This window comes from Mus caroli, unplaced genomic scaffold (assembly GCF_978045245.1).
Source record: "Mus caroli unplaced genomic scaffold, Mus_caroli_1 scaffold_18, whole genome shotgun sequence".
Lineage (NCBI taxonomy): Eukaryota > Metazoa > Chordata > Mammalia > Rodentia > Muridae > Mus > Mus caroli.
This window is the reverse complement of record NW_028227273.1, coordinates 21,834,839-21,850,642: the sequence shown is the minus strand read 5'-3', so window position 1 is coordinate 21,850,642 and position 15,804 is coordinate 21,834,839. Positions and strand designations below refer to the sequence as shown.

Below are 15,804 nucleotides of genomic sequence, written 5' to 3'. Positions count from 1 at the left end.
TAGAGGGGGAACTGATTTGTACAAGTTGTCATTTGCCCTCCACAGGCCACATGCAGATGGCGAGTGAGTACCCTCCTCTGCAGTCAGTTATTCAACAAGTCAATGTAATAACAGCAGAAACAGTAGAGAATTTCCCAGGGAGGGACAGTTGGTCTGAGGGTTAGTTCACTCGTGGCATAGGAAGTCCATGCAGTTGTTATCCCCAAACCCTCACCTTTAGCTACTGTCCACTGCAGAGTTTAGCTGGCTAGACTTGCTTTCCACTTCCTTACAGATAAAGGCCAGTGCTTTAGATAACCGGACAAAAGGGGGCATGCATTGGGGAGGTTCTGCTTAGACCACTGCCCTGCCCCTTGCCGTGTAAAACTACAAACCATTGGGCAAATGGTGATTCCAGCTGTAATCTCCACCTAGGAGGGTGGAGGAACAGGGGGTTCGAATTCAAGGTCAGCTTTGTTTAGCAAATAAATGTCTCAAGAAAACAAAACCAGAAACCAAACAACAGCCTTCCACAGAGAATAGCTCTTCCTTGTTTCCTGTTTCCTGTGTTAACTGTGGGAAGCAAAGCAGGAAGCAAGAATCTGGACTCTGATGGCATCCTTGAATTACACAACCGATTCTGTGTTGGCCTGTTCTATACTTGAATACAATACTTGAATAAATGACCTTGGAGTTTAAGCCACTGTTGGCTGGGTTGGCTACTCATCACTGAAGATTTCCTTTCAGACATAAAGGGCCTGCGGGAGGAGCAACGGAAATGGTTTTGTCCACGTGGGATGAATGGCCTCTTCTCCATTTTGCCCAAGTGAAATGGAGGGTTATCAGTTGATCAGTCAGAGTTCTGTCAAGAAACAGATGGTCCAAGAAGGGATAAATACATAGAATCGAAGGGAGTTAGGTACATGCTGCTGTTTTCCTAGGGAAAGAAAGAGGAGAGGCGGGAGGGAGAGGTGGGAGAAAAAGAGGAAGAGAAGGAAGGAAATACAGAGAGAGAGAGAGAGGCAGGGAAGAAGAAAGGGAAGAAGGAAGGAACAATTCACCTTGAAAGAAATTAACAAAAGTTGTTTAAGCATCTTGAGACTCAATATAAAGGGCTAATCCAGTCCTGCATTTAGACCTTGTCTCAAGAGACAAGCAGGTGAGAACCCTGGAGAGAAACGCCTTAGGTATGGAACTATGGCTTTAGGTACACGCTGAACTACTGCTTAACACGCCCTGCCTACTCTCCAGAAAAAGCACTGGAAGATGCACATTTGAGGTCCACATGCTAAAACCTGTCCAGAAACTTTCCAGAGATGCCTGCTGGGTGGATTAGCATGGAGCAACCGATAGAGGCCAGTGGAGCAGATGAAGGGGAGTCATCAGAACTTTATTCTAGTGTGTGTGTGTGTGTGTGTGTGTGTGTGTGTGTGAGTGTGTGTGAGTGAGTTAGTGTGTGTGTGAGTGAGTGTGTGTGTGTGTGTGTGTGTGTGTGAGTGAGTGTGTGAGTGTGTGTGTGTGTGTGTGTGTGAGCATAAACTTCTTTCATTCACTGTAGCCCTCAAATTCCCGAACTATCAAAGACAACACTTGCTTCTCCGGAAATTAAAACATCCTATTTCAAATGCCGTGTGAACCAGGAAGGCCGTGGGCTGCAGGAGTGGTTGCTTTAGGCCGCTTCAGTTAAGTGTCCGTGGCCTTTACTAGCTCTGTGTGTTCCTTCTACTCCATACCACTGGAGAGAGTTGTTTTTAATCTTGTTGGCAATAATTCACTTGGCCCTTCTCTGAAGTCTATTACTGGGCACATATTCTACTTTGTTACTATCTCATTTGGCAGAAGGAGAAGGAGAAAAAGGAGGAGGAGGAGGGAGAGGAGGAGGAGAAGAAGAAGGGGAAGCAGCAGCAGTGGCAATTACATGGCCATATAGGTATATAATAGTAACAAAACCAGTAAGAACTAGAACGGGGGGGGGGTGTTTACTATTTGTGATGCTATTTCCCTGAGCATTGCAGAGAGTGTCCTATTAAATGTGCCTATTAAATCAGGCTCACGAGGCTGAGCTATTTATCAGCTGTATTGCAGGAAATCAAGAAAGATTTAGAAACTGCAGAGAAATTACCCTTCTGGGTAGTAGAGTAGATTAATACCATCCTATAAACTTATGGGTACATTTTTTTATTTCCTACCTCAAAATTAAAAAGGCAAGACATATAACTAGATAAAAATTCTAATTGTAGAATAGGGAATACAGACACTCCAGATTGCTCCTATTGATGCCTCTACCCAGAAGCAATTGTTGCTAGAGATTCTCTTGTGCCTTCCCAGAGATTGCCAGGCACGAGCAGTCGTACGCAGGCTCCTTGAAGAAGCTAGTGCCGACTTAGTGTTCCTAGTGCAGTGGATGTTGTTAGGATTCTTTCAGTCACCATCCTCCTGATGCTCTGAACTCTGGTCACTAATGGATCTCAGATGTTCTTCTCCAGAGGAGAATTCCTTCAGAGGAATGTGAGCACCTTGCTGCGCTGGCTCTGTAGCGCATCCTCAAGTTACCCGTTCTTGATAGCTGATCAATATAGCAATATAACACAAAGGATCAACTCCATTGCCTCAAGGCGGTTGTAAGCATTCCAAGTAATTCCTGCTGAGGTTTGCCTCTAGCCGAGACCATGTTGTTGCTTTCCTCTCTCCTCTCCCTACTCTTGTTTCTTTCACCTCCACCTTCTTCTCTTGAGAGCAAGAGTCTTGTAAGCAGATCTTTGCTTCAGCCCCACCCCCCCCACCCTGCCGCCCCCACTTCTAGGAAGCCACCAGCAGGAGGTGGTCCTAGGAAGCCAACCAAAGATGGCCATTCTCAAGAGGACAGGATGGAAAATGAGGACAAGTCCCATTGCTAAGCAACCGATCCCATAGCTACTTACCGGAGTATTAACAGTACCTGGGCTAGCATGGCAGATGACTTTGCTGAACAAGGGAAGGATGCAGGAGGAGAAGTGCGTTCGCTGCACAGTCTTTGGAGACTGACGGGTTTGAAGAAAATACTGTAAGGACTTGGAGATTAGTGACTATTCTTATATAAGCAACACGTAGGAACTGGAAGACAAGGTCGGCAGATTTTTAAAAGACTTTTCGACACATGCATCCTAACTGAAGACTAGCTATAGCCCCAGAAACTTAAGAGCTAGCTAGCTAGTCATCTTGGACATATTTCCAATACCAAAGTTGGGGTACTGACCTAGAAATGCAGAGCATGCCTTGGAGTGAGGCTTACTTGAGAACTTGGAACCCTCAGATTCAAAGCAGGCCTCTTTGCCTTTGTTGGAAGATACAGGGTCCACTTACTTGGGTCTGTGTGGCAAATCTTATCTTGACTTGACAGTTGAGGAGGGAAATCGGTGCCCCACCTCCCATGGTCTGAGCTCTGGGAGCCAACTCTTAATATACTGCTGGGATGACTCTTAAAATCCAGGGAAAGCGAATGACCACGTTGAAAGAGAGATCCCAGAACTCTCATGGTACAATGGGGAAACAGGAATGAAAAAAAAAAAATCAGAGAAACTGCAAATGGATTGGCCAACTGACTAGAAACTTTTCTGGCTCCCTCTGTCCCCCCAGCAAGGGCCTGGATGACATTGCTTATCACCCCGAGGCTCAAGGCTCTGCCAGAGAGTAACAGCATCACTGAGAAGCTCGGAGGTGTTTGTCTTCTAAAAGCAGGACATGTCTAATGGGACTGTTGTTATTTATAATAGTCGCATCGGGGAATGAAAGATGCCAGAGGAGCCGAGACAGTTCTGAGAAGCAGTGACAATCTAATTACCATAATGGATGGCAAGGTTGAAGTGGCATCCAGGGATCTTGACCTGACCTTCTGAAGATGGCTGATGGAACATAGCATCCTTTTCTTTAGGCAGGGGGTATGTGAGCTGACGATAATGGTACTGTATAATATATAGTCTGAGCTGATGAGCGATAAGTGAAAGAGTGGGTTCAGACGTCATCCCAGTAGAAAATTCTAATCTGCTGCTCAATTTCAAGACCTGAGCAGATTCTTAGGCTGCAAGGACTGAAGGAGAGACTGCTGTATATGAGGACCCACATTTCTTCTTCAGTCCTTTTCCAAAGTCTCTTATATGTATATATGTATACACACACACACACACACACACACACACACACACACATAAAATATTTTTTCCCCAAATGGAGTTTCTTTATGTAGCTCTGGCTGTCCTGGCATTCTCTCTATAGATCAGGCTGGCTTTGAACTCACAGAGATCTGCCTGTTTCTGCCTCTCCAGTTCTGGGATTAAAGTTGTGAGCCATCACTGCCTAGTTTTTTTTTTTTTCTTTTTTTTAAAATAAATAACCACAGACTGGGGAAAGAAAAGTACTCTGATTTATTTTTATTTTTATGTTGAGAAATGTTGGTTAAAGGATCTAAGTTGAGGGGGCTATCCTGGAGTCTCGGGTTTCCATCTTCCTTCACTACTCTCCTTTAATCCATTAGAACAAAAGAGGAATCTCTAGTAGAGGGAAGGCTATGTATAGACTCTTTAAATCCTCAGAGAACTCACAGCAGTGCATTCTTGAGAGGTTCTGGACGATCCCACGTTTAGTTCAAAACAATGAGAAGCCTTAAAATTCCTAAGATTTTTCCAGAACTCTTGAGTTTAGAGACAAAAGTGAGGTCCATTCACTGCATTTTTGTGCTGCTTTTTTTCCTTCGTTGTATTTTCTGTCTTCTAATACAATTGTGGCACATCTCAAATACTTAAGTATTGAATAAAAGTAAAGGAGAGGTAACACTGGCTCTGAGCGGGAAGGCACCTTGCATTTCTTTTTTAAAATTTAGAGTCTTGCAGAGGCAGTCTCCTGGCTCTGTTATGGGGAATGCTGGGACTACAGGCATGTACTACCACACAAGGCTACCCTGAACTTAAAAATTCATTTCTCTCTGTTTCATGTTAAATAAACAGACTAAATGAATAAACAGATACGAAAAGCTGTTGAAAGGCTCTATGGGCTCTGTGTGGAAATTTTTTATTTTTAAAGATGTCTATTATCTGTTAAAAGTCAGCAAGAAGGTATTGTTCAGGGGAAATGCAAAGAGGTTAAATTAACCAGTCTCTAGCATCCCCGTGCTTAGTCTGGTAGGTTTGGAGCCAGATCCAACACTGTAGAAAGGCACAAAGACCTTTCCAAAAGAGTGTCCTACAAAAACCAAACCAAACCAAACCAAACCAAACCAAAAAAAAAAAAAAAAAAAAAAAAATACAACAGCAACATAAACACTGGATTGGGCCATCCAGAAGAGGAAACGTTGAGACTTGAGCAAACACTGCGAATTAGCAACAGTTGCGCACCACAGAACGTGGAGTTGCTTTTTGAGTTGGGGCAAGAAAATAACGCTGTCATTTAGTGTCCTGCAACCTTAGGGGTTGAAAGAAGGTGCGTTTAGTTTTACACCATCAGGAACCGGGCTCTAGAACTGGCTGCGTGATCATTTGCTCTTTACATGAGGCAAGAAAGTAAGAGTTGTAAATGATTGCCTACGATTTATTTTCCATGAGGTAACCTCAGGCGTTGAAGGTGTCTTGAGTTTTGTGCCAGCAGAAACTCAGGCTCTAGAATTGGCTGGATACTAATTTGCCCTTTGATTCCTGACGTTAACGTTAGGCTTGCAAATGAGTGCTCTAGCTTTGCCATCCCCCTACGCAACTACTAGATTCCCGGGAGACCATCGCTTGAGTTCTCATTTTTGGTTTCTTGCTCCTCTACCCGTTACTAGCTTTGGCAGGCATCTGCAGCTTGCCACACTGATCTGGGGCGCGGCTCCTTTAAAGGAGCCTAGACGACGCCCGGGGTCTCTCCCGGCTGCGGAGCAGGGGCGGAGCGCCCGGTTCAAGGGCTTCCCACGCAGCCGGAGACGCCTTGCGTCACTGCGCCAGGAGCCAATCAGGGTGGAGCCCGGAGGGACGCATTACTAAGGCGACGGGGCTCGACGCCTCCCCGCTTCGGGATGAATTAGCGGCGGGTTCTTCTCCCAGGTTGTGACCCCCGTGGAGTCGCTGTCTCGCCCCAGTGTCCCCGCGACGTCGCGCGTTTTCCCCGGTGTGTCCCAGGTGCGCGGCCCGCGGTGTCAGGTGTGGGCTTCGGCGCGGGGAACATGGCGGCAGCCAAGGGATTTTTTTTTTTTTTTCCCGAGTGGGCGGATGGAGAGCTGCGGCTCGGCGGCTTTTCCCGGGAGCAGGCCTCCTCTGGTGGGCCCTGGGGGACGGACACTGGCGGGAATTGAGTGGAGGGCTTAGGGCGATCGGCTCTTGGGAGGGAGGCCGAAGCCTCCAGAGCTGATCAGGCTGCGGGGGCGAGGAGCGTCGGGTGCCCCTTCTGTGCTCACCTTCCTGTCCACACCACACCTCGGTGAAAACCCGGGAGCTGCCGGGTCCCCATACACCGCCTAAGGTGTGTCAGGGGCCAGATTCCAGGAGCAAAAGGCTTCCCAGGGGTCGCCACGTGAACAGCCCACAAGAGAGTTTTTCAGGGTTCAAGCAGTTTGTTTCTTGCAGGTGACAGAGGTGTGCCCTAGGTCTAGGTGGCAGTGCCACAGAAAGAACGATAGGCCACATTGAAGGCTGACTTCCAGTCCGATTTTCCTTTTTATTGGCATTCGCTCTAGCTAAGGCCTCTCAGGGTCCTTGCCTCTGCCCTTGTATTGGTGCGATAACAGGCGCGCTTCACCACGCCCACCTGGCAGGTTTGGTCTCTCAGGTTGTATCTTTTTTTGTTGTTTTTGTTTTTCGAGACAGTGTTTCTCTGTATAGTCCTGGCTGTCCTGGAACTCACTTTGTAGACCAGGCTGGCCTCGAATCTGCTTCCCAAATGCTGGGATTAAAGGCGTGGGCCACCACGCCCGCCACCACGCCCGGCTTCTCAGGTTGTATCTTAACATCTAAGATTATGTTTGACCAGAAGCAATAAAGACAAGGCATAAGGTGTTTGTGGAGCTGTTTTGTTTCCTGGTTCTTGCCTGAAGGCTTAGTCGCTTCTGATTGGATGTAGACAGAGCCGAGTTTTACATTCAGTTAAGTCCAAGGAAAGTATTGAAAAAGAAATTAGTTAAGGCGTTACCAAGATAAAATGCTTCCCATTCATACCCATCACGTGTTTCGGGAAAGAAACCCCCTGTCATAAAGAGTTTAAAGAGTTGGATGGACTACTTTTTAAAATACTATTTTGATGAAAGACTTTGCAAAATTCGTGTATTAAAAAAATTTTTGTATTTGTGTATGCGAGGCTGCATGAGTTTATGTTCACCACACAGTGTGATGACGCCTGAGCTGGAGTTTCAGATGGTTTTTGAGTCCCCTAATGTGGGTGTGGGGAACCCAACCCTGCTCCCTTAAAAGAGGAGTAAGTGCTTTTAACCATTGAGCTATCACTCCAGGCCTTAGACTTAGGTGTTTTTGATTTAGTAAAGGAATTGAAAAGACACAGTGCACTTAGCTTCAGTCCTAATAGCTTCTGTCTCAGGGGTGCCCTGTGTATCTTGCACTGTGATTTCCATGTGGCTTTAATTTGAGCAAATGTTCCCACCAGGTCTAAAGAGGTTGGCTCCTGCAGATGTTAGGAGGGACTCTTTCAAACTGAATCTGGGGAGATAGGGCCAGTTTGGCCTAGGATTGAGGTTATATGCAGTGGTAACTAGGTTGCTGCTGCTGCTGCTTCTTCTTTTTGTTTTTGTTTTTCCGAGACAGGGTTTCTCTGTATAGTCCCGGAACTCACTCTGAAGACCAGGCTGGCCTCGAACTCAGAAATTTGCCTGCCTCTGCCTCCCAAGTGCTAGGATTAAAAGCATGCGCCACCACACCCAGCTAGGTTGCTTCTTAAAATGTGGTAATTATGTAACTTCTGTGAGGTGCGTTGTCTCTGAATAGAGATGACATTCATTGTGGTTTCTAAGGGAGGGGTGTTCATATAAAAGACTTAAAAACAGTGTGGTAAGGATTGACGTTTATTAGTTTATTCTACTGTGCTTGTGGCATGTCAAGGGCCTTATAAGTGTCAACTCAGTCACCCAACATCAGTGTAGAGTGTGCACTTAAACAGATGAGGAACCTGGAGCTTGTTGACATCTTAAGTCATTTGTCCTAAACCATACAGCTGGCATTGTGAGTCCAGCCTATGGCTCCTGCCCCCTTTCTCTTTCTTTCTTGTACTGGGATTGAATGCAGGGGCTTGCACATCTAAACAAGTACTCTTATCACTGAACTATCCCCAGCCCACCCCACCCCCTTTTTTATTTTCTAGATACAGGCAAGGTGTGATAGCTATTCCCAGTTGTCAACTTGACTCTATCTGAAATGAACTACAGTCCAGAAATGGAGGGCACACCTGTGATCCAGATCTTCCAGCCACGCTGGAAGACACAGGCTTTTTGGTTGTTGTTGCTGTTCCAAATCATGAGGCATAGTGGCTCTGAAAAGCTTTGGTCCAGGCAAGTTGGTACACACCTTTAATCCCTAGAGACAGAGGCAAGCAGATCTTTGTGTTCAAGGCTAGCCTGGGACAGAGCAAGTTACCAGAAAAGTTTAGGTCCAGGTACACACCTTTAATCTGGGCCATACCTTCTGCTGGAGGCCTATATAAGGACAATGAACAGGAAGAGTTCGTTCTTCTTCACCTGCTTGCACTTACTGCCAGCACATCTGTCGGTACCCACTCCTTTAGGATTCCAGCTGAAACACCTAGACTCGTGGGACTGAGCAACTTCTAGATTCGTGGACCTCCCATTCCCAGCTGTCCATTGTTGGGTTAGTTGGACTGCTGAGTCAGTCATTTCAATATACCTCCATCAGTTCTGTGACTTAGAGAAAAAGCCTTAGTCTCGAACTCAATCTTTAGCTCAGGAAGGTCTTGCACTTGTGTGTTCTTTTTGTTTGTCTCAGCCCTATAAATAGTTGAGTTTACAGTTCTGCACCACAAAGCCCGGCTCCTGTGTTCTTCCATACCTTCACTATATGTATACAGGTATATCATGTGCTAAGGGGAACATGTGAGCTGAGTTTTTAAGGCTTTTTAGTTGTATAAACAAGCGGCTCATTCTTCAGCGCCCTTCGATATCTGTGGTGTTGGCTGCGGTTGCTTTGGTTAAGTAGTGTGTCCATTCTACTTTGTTTCTAGGACTGCAGTCTTATCTGAGGTGCAGATTAGTGTGGACTTAATTGGGTAATCCCTGCTGGCTTCACACTCTAGGCACTCCTAGGCACTCAGCCTCTTGAGTAGTGAGTGTTGGGGCTATAAGCGAGTAATGTCCTGTGCAGTTTTGATGTCCAATATTCTTTTTTTTTTTTTTTGGTTTTTCGAGACAGGGTTTCTCTGTGTAGCCCTGGCTGTCCTGGAACTCACTTTGTAGACCAGGCTGGCCTCGAACTCAGAAATCCGCCTGCCTCTGCCTCCTGAGTGCTGGGATTAAAGGCGTGCGCCACCACGCCCGGCTGATGTCCAATATTCTTAAGAACTATTTTAAAATACAGAGTTTTTATACCTACCAGGAAACACAAGACAGTAATTTTAGTTTTTATTAAACTCTTTTGCGTATGGTTTGTAGATATGCTGGGGTTCAGGAATCACCACACAAGCCACTCATATTCGTGTCTCAGTTAAGCAAGAATAGTTTATTGAACATACGCCCCAAGACTGATCCATAAGGGTCACAGCATAGGCTCAGGAGCTAAGACTGGACTTTGGACATTTTTCAGGGCCAGTTTATAAAGGAAAAAAAACCACAGTGAGCTCATGTGCAGGTACAGGAAATGCTGCCCCTTCTCAGCGCTGACTCAGGCTGTTTTGGCCAGCTAGAAAGGACAGCTCTAACTGAGCTGTATTCTGATCGGTTCTCAGTGGAACTTATGCTTGTGGAATCTCTTAAGACTAACAAATCTCAGAATGTAACAGGCTATGTGGTGGACACGACCCTGTTCTGAGTCAAGCTATTTTTCTGGTCAGCGACTGGCAGGCATGGAATGTAATGGCTACAGCTATGCTAGGGGGGCAGGCCTTAACACGTGTGTATGTGTAAGGGCATGCACAGCGAAAGGCTTCATCTTTTGAGAAAGGGTCTTACAGAGTCTGATGCTCACTGACCAATTAGACTGCAATTATTTATTTATTTATTTATTTACCTATTTATTGTTTTTAAGTCCCTGATGCTTTCTCTGCCTTTAATTTCTGTTTCCTGGTGCTTGAATTACATACATACATGTTGCTGGATATTTGATTACATTGTGAACCCAGAGATTATGAACTGTAAAAACCGGTTTCTAATATGTTGTCTTTAGCCTTTGATCCTAGAGCCTTCTGTTTACTGTAAACAAGTACTTGTGATTTAGGCCAATCCTAGCACACACCTTTAATCCAAGGGCTAAATAAAGGTCAAGAGGCAGAGCAGAACTCAGCAGGGAGGAGGGTCCATGAGATGAAGGCTATTGAAGACTTTGTGGAGAAGGGAAAGAGGTGTAGCTGGAAGATCGGCTAGGAACCTTCTCTGCCACTCTGAGCTGGCAGGCTTCCTTCCACCACAGCATCCTGAGCCTTTATTTGGTAGTTTGGTGTTCTGTTTTAAAAACAACACATGTATGTGCCGCCACACCTTGGGGACTGGGGATCTGAATTCAGGGTCTCAGGCCTGTGTGGCAAGCATTTCACCCACTGAGCCATCTTCCCAACCCTGATTAAATCCTTTGAGAGAATAATTTGATGGATGATTTAAAACTAACCGGTTTTAGTACAGTTGATTGTTAAGATAGACTAATAATTTTCTCAGTCAAAAAGACATAAGTAGAAGTGGTTGTGACATTCATTATTTTTATCCGCTCGTTCTGCCTCCTTGGAATGCAGAATTATTTCCTGGTCTGATCTTTGGAGTTGTAGGAGAGGCCCAAGTCCAGCCTGAAGACTAGGTGTATGGATATAGATTATTAACTTACAGTGCGCTAAGCACTCAGATCTAATCATGGTGGGAACATGTGCTAGGATGGGCCTAGCCAAGTGAGGAAGGGAGCTGAACAGAGCACAAAGATGGCCTGCCTGTGAAAGTACATCATAGGAAACTGGCAAGGCAGGAGAAATGAGAATATGCATAGCCTTTCAGGGGAGGGACAGGAGAAGTAAGGCCCAGCCTGTGAGTTCTCAGCTGAGACTCATTTTATGCTGTGGGCAGTAAGGATTTATCAAGGGTGTTAAGTTGGAAGGCCTAGTAGTTCTTTTCTATCAGCTGGTTTTCCCTTCCTGGGAAGAGGAGCCTCAATTGAGAAAACGTCTTCATCAGATTGTTGGTAGGCAAGTCAGTGGGTCATGTTTTTGACATAATGATTGGTATGGAAGGGCCCAGCCTTTGAGGGGTGGTGCTACCCCTGGACAGATGGTTCAGAGCTGTATAAGAAAGCAGGCTGGGTAAGCCATGGGAGCAAGCCAGTAAGCAGCATTCATGTTTCCTCGGCCTCAGTTCTTGTCTCCAGATTCCTGCTTTGAGTTTCTGCCCTGACTTTCAAAACTCAGTGATGTGCTGTGACAGAGACTAGAAAATTGAAATAAACCCTCTCTTCCCTCATTGCTTTTGGTCACTGTGTTTTATCACAGCATTAGAAATTCTAGCTAAGCCGGGTGTGGTGGTGCACGCCTTTAATCCCAGCACTTGGGAGGCAGAGGCAGGAGGATTTCTGAGTTCGAGGCCAGCCTGGTCTACAAAGTGAGTTCCAGGACAGCCAGGGCTACACAGAGAAACCCTGTCTCAAAAAAAAAAAAAAAAAAAATTCTAGCTAAGATATATGGAGTACTATGTCTCTTTTAGAACTCTCTGTTCTGCTTATTTATTTATTTTATGTATATGAGTACATTGTCGCTCTCTTCAGACACACCAGAAGAGGGCATCAGATCGCATTACAGATGGTTGTGAACCACCATGTGGTTGCTGGGACTTGAACTCAGAACTTCTGGAAGAGCAGTCAATGCTCTCAACCGCTGAGCCACCTCTCCAGCTATTTATTTATTTTTGAGACAAGGTCTTACTGTAGCTCAGGCTTGCTGTAATACAAGGTTATCTTCCTGCCTCAGCTTATCGTGTGCTGGGAATACAGACTAATATGAGGTACCATGTCTAGTTATGTTCTTGGGAGGCGCCCTTAGTGACAGGATAGAAGAATAATTGAAGACCGTTTCATAATGCAGACCTGCTGTATAGGCTGTGCATAAGTGGCTGCAGAGCTGACTTTACATTCTATAAGTTTTGAAATCAGAATAGAATACGAAGTGGATTGGGTGTGAAGAGCTGGAGGGTGTGAGAGGCAGAGACAGAGAGGCAGAGAGGCAGTAAAACTGAATACTGCTGGGAGAATAGGTATTAGAATGTTTTTCTTATATTAGGCTTTTCTTGTTATTTTGAGCCCAGGCTAGTTCTTGAGTCTCTGTGTAGTTGAAGCTGATCTTGATTCTTGATCCTTTTGTCTTCAGCTATCAAATGATGGGATTATAGACACATATTTCCACCCTCAGTTTATTTTGGGTATGTATATATTTGCACAAAAGTGCTTTTATTGTGGAAGCAGTTGCTGATGAAATTAGCTGGATGGAAATGGATTTTGCAAATGTTTATAGCATTAGAGTAACTCAGCTTTCACAGCAGAACACTTTGCAGGGCAGTGGGCTCAGGGAGAAAGTGGGAACTTGGTACAGCTGCAGGATGTCATTTAGTTTGAATATGTTGCAGAAGCCTTTAAATCTTAAATACAAATCAGCACTCATAGGTAGATTAACCAGATTTACTCAAAGGATTAAGAAAGTCGTGACCTTAAAAAAAATGACCTTAAAAATGATTAATGTTTGTCTTTAGATTTCTTTAAACTCTCAAGCCACTAAGAGGATGAAGAGTAAAATAGAGACAGGAAGAAGCTATTTGTAATGAGACACTACTGTACACCTTCCAGGCTGGCTAAATATAAAAGATGATCCCTGCTAGTGTTGTGCATGTAGACCAGTCAGAAATCTTACATTGGTCGGAATGTAAAATGGTACTTAAGCCACTTTGACACACTGTGTCTCTGTTCACTCCTACCCATGATCCAGCTGTTCAACCCTAGCTATACTCATGAGAAACAAATGCACCTGTTTATTAAAAATCACATCCAAGAATGTTCATGGTATCTTATTAATAATAACCATAAAGGTACAGCAGCAGAATAGCTTAATAAATTGTGATGTATTTAAAAAAATGAAGCATTGCAAAAGCAATAGAAGTGTTTAGTGATCTCATTGGCATCAGGAGGCACACAACTGTGGAGGATAGAAGTCAGAGGAGTGGTTGTTCCAGGTCGGTGATCATTGTGGCAGGGAGCGGGCATGTCGGAAACCCCCGGAAGGTTGGAAATACTCTATATATTGTAAGTGGGCAAATGGACACACGAAGAGTCCGCTTACTTCAATTTTACGTGTCCATTTACCCACCCCCTGCTCTGACGAGCTTCGACAGTTGGTGTCTCCTGAGGGAGGAAGAGTCGTTTTTCTTTGGGGCTGTGAGCATTGGTAGCTGACCATGGTCTGGTGCGTTGCCCTACACCTGCGTACTTACAGGCAAGAGTAATTGTATCCAGTGCATTATTAAAAAGGGGGAGGGGGGCATATAGGAAGTGGAGGGAGAGTGAAAGTGAGTTTGACCAAAGTGTTTTATCCATATATGAAAATTTTAAATAAGAATATTGTGTGTGTGTTGGGTAGCTTTATGCCAATTTGGCACAAGCTAATGGCACCTGAGGAAAGGGAACCTCAGTTAAGAAAATGCTCCCTTATATAAGATGGGGCTATAGGCAAGCCTATAGAGCATTGACGTGTCTGTATGTGTGTGTGTGTGTGTTAGGGTGAGTTGGTTTAATTTTGATTGGACAGGTTAATTGGGGTAGCCATAAGGCAGCTTTTGTTTGCAGAACTAAATTTGCTAGCTGGACCTTGGCAGGTAGCCTTAGGAGGAGGAGGAAGTGGTGGAATAGGGGAATAGAACTTGGTGCCTAGCTTTGGGAATGGGGGAGGGCAAGGCCTGCCAGACCCATGTGTGCCGTGTTAGAGTCCTTTCGGTGGTGCTGTGTTAGTTTATATTGATTGGCAGTTTGGAATTTGGAGTCACCTAGGAGACAAGACTGTGCATCTCTCTAGAGATCATCTACATAGGTGATTGAGAAGGGAAGATCTGCTTTAACGATGCAGCACTATCCCACATGGGCTGAGATTCTGGGTTGACTAAAAAAGGAGAAAGTGGGCTGAGCAGGCTCTCTCTCCTCTCTGCTTCCCGACTGTGGATACAATGAAACCGGCTATCTCACTCTTCTGTAGCTGTGATTTGCCTACAGTAATACATGGGACTGTGAACCCAAACACACCCATCCTTCCTGTGAGAAAAGTAAGGACTACGGTACGTCCTGTGTCTTTTGTACTATTGTGATGCACATGCTCTCTTAGGATCGTCTTCTTTATGGTAAAGTGTAGTCTCTCATGAAAATGGGAGTATGTAAAGTTAGGGAGCATCCTGGCTAATTTTAGGTCAGCTGGACACAGCTGGAATTATCTGAAAGGAAGGAACCTCAGTTGAGAAATTGACTCCATATGATCTGGCCTTAAGCATTTTTTTAATGATTGATATGAAAGGGGCTCAGCCCATTGTGGGTGGGGCCATCCCTGGGCTGGTGGTCCTGGGTTCTATTTGAAAACAAGTTGAGCAAAAGGCCTAAGGAGCAAGTCAGGAAGCAGCACCCCTCCATGGCCTCTGCATCAGCTCCTGCCTCCCAGTTCCTGCCCTGCTTGAGTTCCAGTCCTGACTTCCTTTGGTGATGAACAGCAATGTGGAAGTGTAAGTCAGATAAAATCTTTCCTCCCCAACTTGCATTTTGGTCATAGTGTTTTGTTACAGCAATAGAAACTCTCACTAAGATGGGAGAAAAGATGGAAATTAGGGGTAGTTGAAATATTTTTTTTTTTTTTTTTTTTTTTTAAAGCTTGCCTCCTTGGAGTCTGGGTCTGGCTACACAGCTGAACCTAACTTTGAATTAATGCTAAGTCCAGGCTGGTCTTGAATTCCTGATCTCCCTGTTTCCACAGGCTTAGTGCTGAGACGGTGGACATGTACTACTTTGTCCAGCCTGTGCTCTGTGATTGCATGCCTGCTTCAACTCAGTGTCAATTAAAAATATGCAGCATTCTTGTGGCTTTATTTTTAAGGGATTGATTGAACAAAAATTATTTCCTGTATTACAAATTATGCCCAGGGTTTCTGAATATCCAGTATGATTTCCTGTGACTGCTTAGGGCCATTCTTTCTATGAGGTAGGATTGTTAAATGAGATCTCCCTTTTGCCCTTTCATACAATATTGCAATTGTCTTTGCATTTATTAAACAGACTTCATGCTTCGTAATATAATTTTGAAGTTTAGTTTGAAGAAAACTTCCCTTTCTCCCCTCCTTTTCCCCTCCCTCGTGTCCCTGAGTTCCTGCATAGGGTCTCTATGTAGCTAGGCTGGCCATTGACCCAAGGTGCCTGGTCCTCCGTGATGAGAGTTAAGTTGGGAGCCACCTCACTGGCCTAAAACTCAGGTTGTGCAATAAAGCCAGTTGGTTTAGAAACAAGTGTTTTGTTCTCTAGCAATGGCAGTGGAGAAGAGAAACAGGGCTGGAGGACTTGATAGTAGCCAGGCCGTGCCACAACAGCCTTACTCACCAGCTTTAGTTATGGTAGTAATAAAGTCAGCATGGTCTAGCCTCCATTCCCTTCTAAGACTAGATAT

The 15,804-nt window shown here is 44.9% G+C and overlaps 1 protein-coding gene across 3 annotated transcripts in view; it reads left to right on the top strand.

Moving 5' to 3' along the window:
• The first annotated feature begins 5,916 nt into the window (after nucleotides 1-5,916).
• Nucleotides 5,917-15,804, top strand: part of Lclat1 (lysocardiolipin acyltransferase 1) — a 127,904-nt gene continuing 118,016 nt past the window's right edge. Inside the window, exon 1 of one of the 3 annotated variants that reach the window (XM_021149522.3) lies at nucleotides 5,917-6,104. The gene's annotated coding sequence lies outside the window, so the exon portion shown is untranslated. Of the gene's footprint in view, nucleotides 6,126-15,804 lie in introns of all 3 variants that reach the window. The other 2 variants (XM_021149525.3, XM_021149524.3) reach the window with 2 other exon arrangements.